The following is a 7,483-nucleotide window of genomic DNA, read 5'->3' on the forward strand; positions in this document are numbered from 1 at the left end:
TTAGCTAATCATAAAGACTTTTTTTTCACTTTCAAGTAATATTGCAATATATAAACTATTATGGATGTAAATTAGAAACATAAGTAGAATTCATTTTTGAGAAAGAGGAGAAATGAAACCCTTATATTATTTAACTCGTCCCCTTTCAATTTATTCAAAAAAAAAACTATATTTTAAAACTACATTTAACCTCAATTTTTTTTTTTAATAAATTGATTATGTTTGGCACTAATATTTTAGAATGAATTCATTATATATTTATTTTCTCTATAAGAAATTAGAAAATAAAGAGAAGGCTTTCTAAAGGAAGATGTGAAATTAATTAATATTCAAATTCATTTGCATATTTTTTTTTAAGAAGAAAACTACTAGTTTATTGATAAAAAAAGGTACGATATAACATCTATTCACACATGCACACATATTCCTTCTATCAAAATCTAAAGCAAGATGGTACATGCATATAGATTTCCTTATCAAAATCTGAAAACAAAAGAATGCAAAAACTCTATAGTATGCAAATAAAAATCTCTCCCCTCTTTCTGAAGTAAACAATATCAAAATCTTTCTCCCTTAAACTACCTAATTCTTCAAACAAAAACAACATGCATGCTAATAAAAATCTCATTTCTGGAAGAAAAATATACAAGTATGGAAAGAGGGAACCTGGATCTACAAGATGAACCAAAATCTTATTGATGAATCACCCCTTGTTCTCCCAACTATCCTTCTTTGATCCTCATATTGTAACCTGACAAGATCTTCTCCAAAACTTCTAAAAATCCTAACTCACACAATGCAAAATTGTCTACAAAATTCATTTATATCTAGCATGATTTGAAAAAAACTTTCTTGAGAATTCAAAAGACTACTTAATCATAAAACAATCAACTCTCCCTTTTTTTTCAAAAATCTAGAACTCAATATATAGAAAAGAGAGTCATTTCTCACTACAAAAGAATTAATTGATTTCCATATTCTTTTCCCAAAATAATTTTATGCAAAAATGATTAATTGACATAGTGGGGGTTACATGCAAAAATTTGAATTGAGATTCTCTTCTAGAACCTTCTCATTTCCTCCTACAACATGTGCTAAATAGTATATTGAGAAAATAAACAATTTCTAAATTAATTTCATGCAAAAATGATTGTTGTCATAGTGGGGGTTACATTTGATCATGCATTCAAAATTCAAATTCAAAATCTCCTCCAAAAATGCATTTTGTAACTCCTTTGTCATAAAAAATGCCATGAATAGAATTATTCTTGTCATAGAATAATTTTGTAACTCCTGTGTCATATATTTGCTAAATATAATATTTATTCCTTAATATTTTGAATTTAAAAATTTCTTTTCTAGAATCTTCTTATTTCTCCTACACCATGTGCTCAATTAGGATATTGAGAAAATAAACAATTTTCAAATAAATTATGACCTCATGTGTGTGTCACCACTTAAATTCCTTTTTATTTAAAAACTTCAACCTCATTTCAATTTATCTTTTCTTTCTAACATTACTCATAAAATTAATATTATAATAGTAGTAGTAGTAGTAATAATAATAATAATAATAATAATAATAATAATAATAATAATAATAATAATAATAATAATAATAACAAGAAGTCATATCAAGGTCCAAAAAGAGGGTTATGACAATAGAAACATGATTTCTATTGGCAGGTAAAAATATTAAATTTTATATTTTGGATGACGGATTGAAAGAATTTAAGGGAGAAATTGGAGACCTTTTTTTAGTTTTTTTAAAATATATATATTTAGCTTGGAAGAGTGTCAACTAATTTGTCAATTGGAAGGATTTCAAGACTTATAAAGTTCTCATCATATTCTAGTATGAAAAATACCAACTTGTTGTATCAACATCACTATTGCATTTGAAAGAAGTATCTTTGAATTTTGAAAGCATTTTTGTTAGATGCTTTTTGAGTTTTTAACAAGCTATTCTTGTGTGTGAAAAAATGATTTTGATGTCATCAATGTTCAAGCATGTTCTACATATGCAATTGTTATATTTTTTTCTTTGTCAATTTGTTAGTGTTTTCTTCTTGGTTTTGGCCTCTGCTATTGTAATACACTCAAAGTTGTATGAGTATTTAACCCATTTTTGTTATAAAAGTCCAATGATTTACCAATTTAGCCATTTCCATTGAATAAGAGTATATCCAAAATTCTTTTGGAAGAGTTTGCAAAGAAAAATAGGCCTTTTATGTTTTCATGGGAATAGCAATGGCAATAATACTTTATGTTATCGCATGCTTGAACCTAGTGGTAGGTTTAATATATTTTACTTTGAAAAACAATGCTTAATTGTGATTAGCAATTTTAGTTCACAAATGTTTTTGTTTATGTATATTTCTCAATAGATTGCTCGATGCAAGAGCCTTCCTCTACTATTCGTTGCTCAATGCAAAAGCCTTTTGCTATTTATTTATCAATGGAAGATGCTTTTTAGGAGGGCAGTAATATATTTTGCAAGGAAAATAGAATCTATATATATTTTGATTTTCAGCAACATTATTTTCTATGTTTTACTTGATCGTGTCAATTTGCATGCATTTTCAACATAGTATGTATTTATAGAAACATGGTTGCTATTGGTAGGGAAAAATATTAAATTTTATATTTTGGATGATGAAACAATTTAAGGAAGAAATTGGATTTTTAGTTTTTTTTAAATCTATATATTTAGCTTGCAACAGTGTCAACTGATTTGTCAATTGGAAGGGCTTCAAGACTTATGAATTTTTTATCGTATTCTAGAATGAGAAAGAGCAACATGTTATATTAACATCACTATTATAGAAAAAATATTGTTATTTTTCATTTCGATCTAGTTTGATGGCAGAGCTATTTTTCTTTTCTATACTCTGCATCCGAGTGATCTTTATTAAAGGGTTCATCCTTTTTATGCTAGCAGAAGGAGAATAAAATGCATTTTTCTCTTTTCATGGGAATAGAATGGAAATAATACTTTATGTTATCGCATGCTCGAACCCAATGGAAAGTAATATATTTTACTTTGAAAAAGAATACTTAATTGTGACTAGAATTTTTAGTTCACACATTTTTTTGTTTATGCAATTTTTTTTCTGCATTTTCCTCAATACATTGCTCAATGCAAGAGCCTTCCTCTACTATTCATTGCACAATGCAAGAGCCTTCTTTTGTTGTTTGTTGCTCAAAGGAAGATGCTTTTTAGGAGGGGAGTGATATATTTTACAATGTCAACAAGGTAAGGTGAAGACTGAACTATTTTGCAAGGCCCATGGTTATGATTTGCCATTTTAGATTGTTCGTGATTGCACAAGGCTTCCTCATTAGACCCCATAGGAATTCAAGAGGCAATAGCAGACAAAATTAGCTATGTTTGGCTACTTAGGGCATTTACTCTATTTTTTATAATAGTCCCAAAAAATTATCATCTTTTTATATCTGGCAACATTTTTTCTGCTCATAATTTTTAAAGAACAACAAGGAATTATGCTTGCCTCCAACTTAGAGCATGACCAAAAACAACAGGGATATATTTAAAAATTGCAGTCCACTTCTAGCCCATGAGTAGTCCCAAAATATGTGACATTTTCATGAATTTTTTTATTTAATTTTTTTCGAGGGAGATTTTCTACAATTAATTACAGATTTTGGGTTTGAAAACTTTTGGAAAATAGAATCTATATATATTTTGATTTTCAAAAACATTATTTTCTATTTTTTACTTGATAGTGTCAATTTGCAAGCATTTTTACCATAGTATGTGTTTATAGAAACACAATTTCTATTGGTAGGGAAAAATATAAAATTTTATATTTTCGATGATGGATTGAAAGAATTTAAGGGAGAATTTGAAGACCTTTTTTTAGTTTTTTTTAAATCTATATATTTAGCTTGCAAGAGTCTCAACTAATTTGTCAATTGGAAGGGCTTCAAGACTTAAAAAGTTCTCATCATATTTTGAAGGACCAACGTGTTATATTAACATCACTTTTGCATTTGAAAGAAGTGTCTTTGAATTTTGAAATAATTTTTGTTGTTTTCTTTCTGCATTTTTAACAAACTATTGTTGTGTGTAAAAAAAATAATTTTGATGCTATCAATGTTCAAGCATGTTCTACATATGCAATTGTTATATTTTTTTGCTTTGTCAATTTGTTAGTGTTTTCTTCATGGTTTTGGCTTGTACTGTTGTAATATACTCAAACCTGTATGAATATTTAACCCACTTCTGTTATAAAACTCCAATGATTTACCAATTTAGCCATTTCCATTCAATAAGAGTATATCCAAAATTCTTTTGGAAGAGTTTGTGGGTATTTGATATTATCCAAATTATTATATTTTTTAATTTTTTCAAATTTATAAGACATTTAATATAATTTAAGGCTAGGATTAGAGATAGGGTTTTGTTAGGATTAGGGTCAAGGTAGGGATATTATTGATTTGTTTGTTTTTAATATGTTTTCTTAGTTTTCACTTTTATTATTATTTTCATATTGCATTTTACTCTCTTATTCAAAATGTATTTTTATTCTAGAAGTATCTTCAATATTTTTAAATTAGATTAATTTTTAAAATAATTATTAGTAAATGTTTTTTTTTTTACATTTAATTTATAGTAAATATTTCAATAATTATGTGGCGTGTCAGTTATTTCGAACAAGTTTCCCTAGGCGGTGAAATTTTTCCCTTGGCATTCACATTTAATTAGCCGATAGGCTATTCTCTAGGGGAGGAACTGCCCATTGAGAAATTGTCTCATTCGGGAACCAATCTCTTAAAACAATTTTCCAAGCCTTGTTTGTGATGTGTTAGTTATTCGAGACAAGTTTGCACCGGAGGTAAAAAATTTCCCTTTGCATTCACATTTAACGAGGTCGTAGATCATGGTTTTAAATTTTTTTAATATATAATATTCTTTATTTTTTGAATACAATTTTTACACATGTTTCTTTTTATTTTATTTTTAAAAGACCAAACAAAATCATCCTATTTCATGGGAAAGAGCTTGAGAGTCCTAACCCTAAGAAAGGTAAGGAAACTAGGTAAAGATAAAAATCATTTCAATGGATTTTTTTTAGGTGAGATTAGGTAGAGGGTGAAAAAGTCTTTTTAAATTGTTGATTATTTATAAATATTTGTGGTATTTAAATTTAAAAAAAACTTTTTAAAATGATTTGATATTCTTATATTAAAGCTATATAATTATAAATAAGTAAAAGCAAATATATGAATAACTTTTTAAAATAATAATATTGATTTTTAATGAAAACAAACATTAATTAATTATAATATTCTATCTTCAAAATTTTAGCTCTCTGCGAATGCTTTGATTTCACAAGTCATGTGGCTCACTATCTTCTCTCCCCCTAAATGCAAGCAGTCTTTGAGTGAAGAAGATGGAACCTGGCAGGTGGTGGAAAGTAGGAAGTCCAGACGCCACAGGAATGCCCATTATAGTCTGCCAACCCTAAGATGCTACCCTCAGGAGCTACAACCTACTCTGCTCCATCCTCCTAGCTGCCGCTTGGGGGCACCAAATACGCCTGTTTTCCCCCCTCCTTTCCTCCTCCCGAAGGCCATCTCAACAAATTGGTTGGTCAAGCCAGAGAGTTTAGAAATGTGCTAAATCACTGGTGGCTTAAGGCAAACCCTTCTTTGCTGTACTTTTCATGAAAAAACAATAACAAAAGAACACCCCTCCCTCACCCTGCGAAGCAGAAAGATGGGTCACACTTTCCTACTCTGAACCCTAAAGGTCAAAATCTTACGATCAAGGTGGAATCAGATTCTCTTGAGAAGAATACCATTTTTTCATCAGAGCAATAGCTTCATTGCCAAATGGAGAGTGCCCTATCATTCTTTCGAGGAAGTTAAAGGTTGGTGGGAGTCAAAATTCCAGAAACTAGTAAGTATCTTCAATTTGGGCTCTCAATGTGTTTTAATAACATGCATTAATTCTAGTGTAAAGAAGGACCTTCTTAGAAGCAAAGAGAAATTGCTTAACAGTTGTATTTTTTATTGCATTGATTGGATTCCCAACTTTAACCCTAAAACTTTTTCCTTTAAAAGCTCCTTATATTGGGTCAATATCAGTCATATTCCAACTGAATTTGGTTCTCCATAAATAATAGAATCAATTGTGGAAGGGATAGGGAAATGCCTAGCTTTTACATGTATTCGGGATAGGAAATTTGAGAGATATAAAAATATTAATCAACCTCAAAACCACTGACCCTAAATTGAGCCTTCTCGATCTAATTTCCTCAGCAGGGAAGTGGGAGATCACCCCTTCAATCTATGATGGCATCATTAACACTTTAGAATTGTTTATTTGTCATAAGAGCAATTCTATCAAAGAAACAAAAATCAACCCTATTTCTGTTGAAAGAAAAAAGCATATCGACAATAGTCAACCATCCTCAGGTCTTGAAACTCATCCCGTCCCTCCTATAACTACAACCATAACAGGCTTTCCCTCTCTCAATAAAACCAGGGTAGATTTTCCCACTTCTGGTACACCTTCTCAAACTTTAGTCCCAGTAACTGAGAAAGTCAAAATCCTGCCATATACTTCATCTAACATAATAGAACATAATTCCCCTCTCAGGAATCCTATCTCAGATCCATCTCATGTCCCTTTGGTCAGTTGGATTTCAAGCCCTTCTCCCCCTGTTATGCAACAATCCCCAAATTTAGTCCAGGTCAACAAAAAACTAGACAAGGATTCTATCTCTTTGAATAGAGAAGCCTTAAGTGGCCTACTTGAATTCACCAACTCCTTGAAAGCAGATATCGCTAAGTAGATAGAGATTGTGCAATGTAGTCTGGCTGAAGACGATGATCTCAGAGACTTAGAACACGTCCTAGATATGGGAGGCTCAAAGGACTATACTCACAATGAGGTTCAGTTAGACTCAATATTCAACTCCTCTTTCCCTCCTCCTTCTCCTCGGCCATCTTCTAAGATAGAGATCCGTAGAGAGGCCTCCCCCGCTCATAGTGAGGAAAACCCTCTGGAAGTCGGCACGTTAGGTTTAGCCCTTAACATGGAAGGTAGGAACAAACCAGATTGTGGATCCTCCTAGAAGAGGAGAGGGAGAAGATCAAATTTGGAGTTAAGACTATTGGATGGAAAGGCTCTGAACCAAACCAAGCTTATAGATATTTTCAATGTAGGGAGGGGAAAGTTCCCTCCCTGGTCACCATGAAGCTATTATCCTGGAATGTTAGGGGTATCAACGCCCCTAACAAGTAGTGCATCCTCAAGCGTTGCATCTTTAAGGTCAAAGCTGAAATTACTATTATTCAGAAAACCAAGCTTGATAGTCTTGCAGGGGACTCTTTTGGAAAACATTTAGGAAAGTACAATTGGTCAAGTATCCCTGTGATTGGGGCTTTTGGAGGTTTAGATATTATATGGTACCCAAGCTGCATCTTCTTAGAAATTGTAGAGACTAATAGG

Source organism: Cryptomeria japonica, chromosome 3 (genome assembly GCF_030272615.1).
Source record: "Cryptomeria japonica chromosome 3, Sugi_1.0, whole genome shotgun sequence".
NCBI classification, from domain to species: domain Eukaryota; kingdom Viridiplantae; phylum Streptophyta; class Pinopsida; order Cupressales; family Cupressaceae; genus Cryptomeria; species Cryptomeria japonica.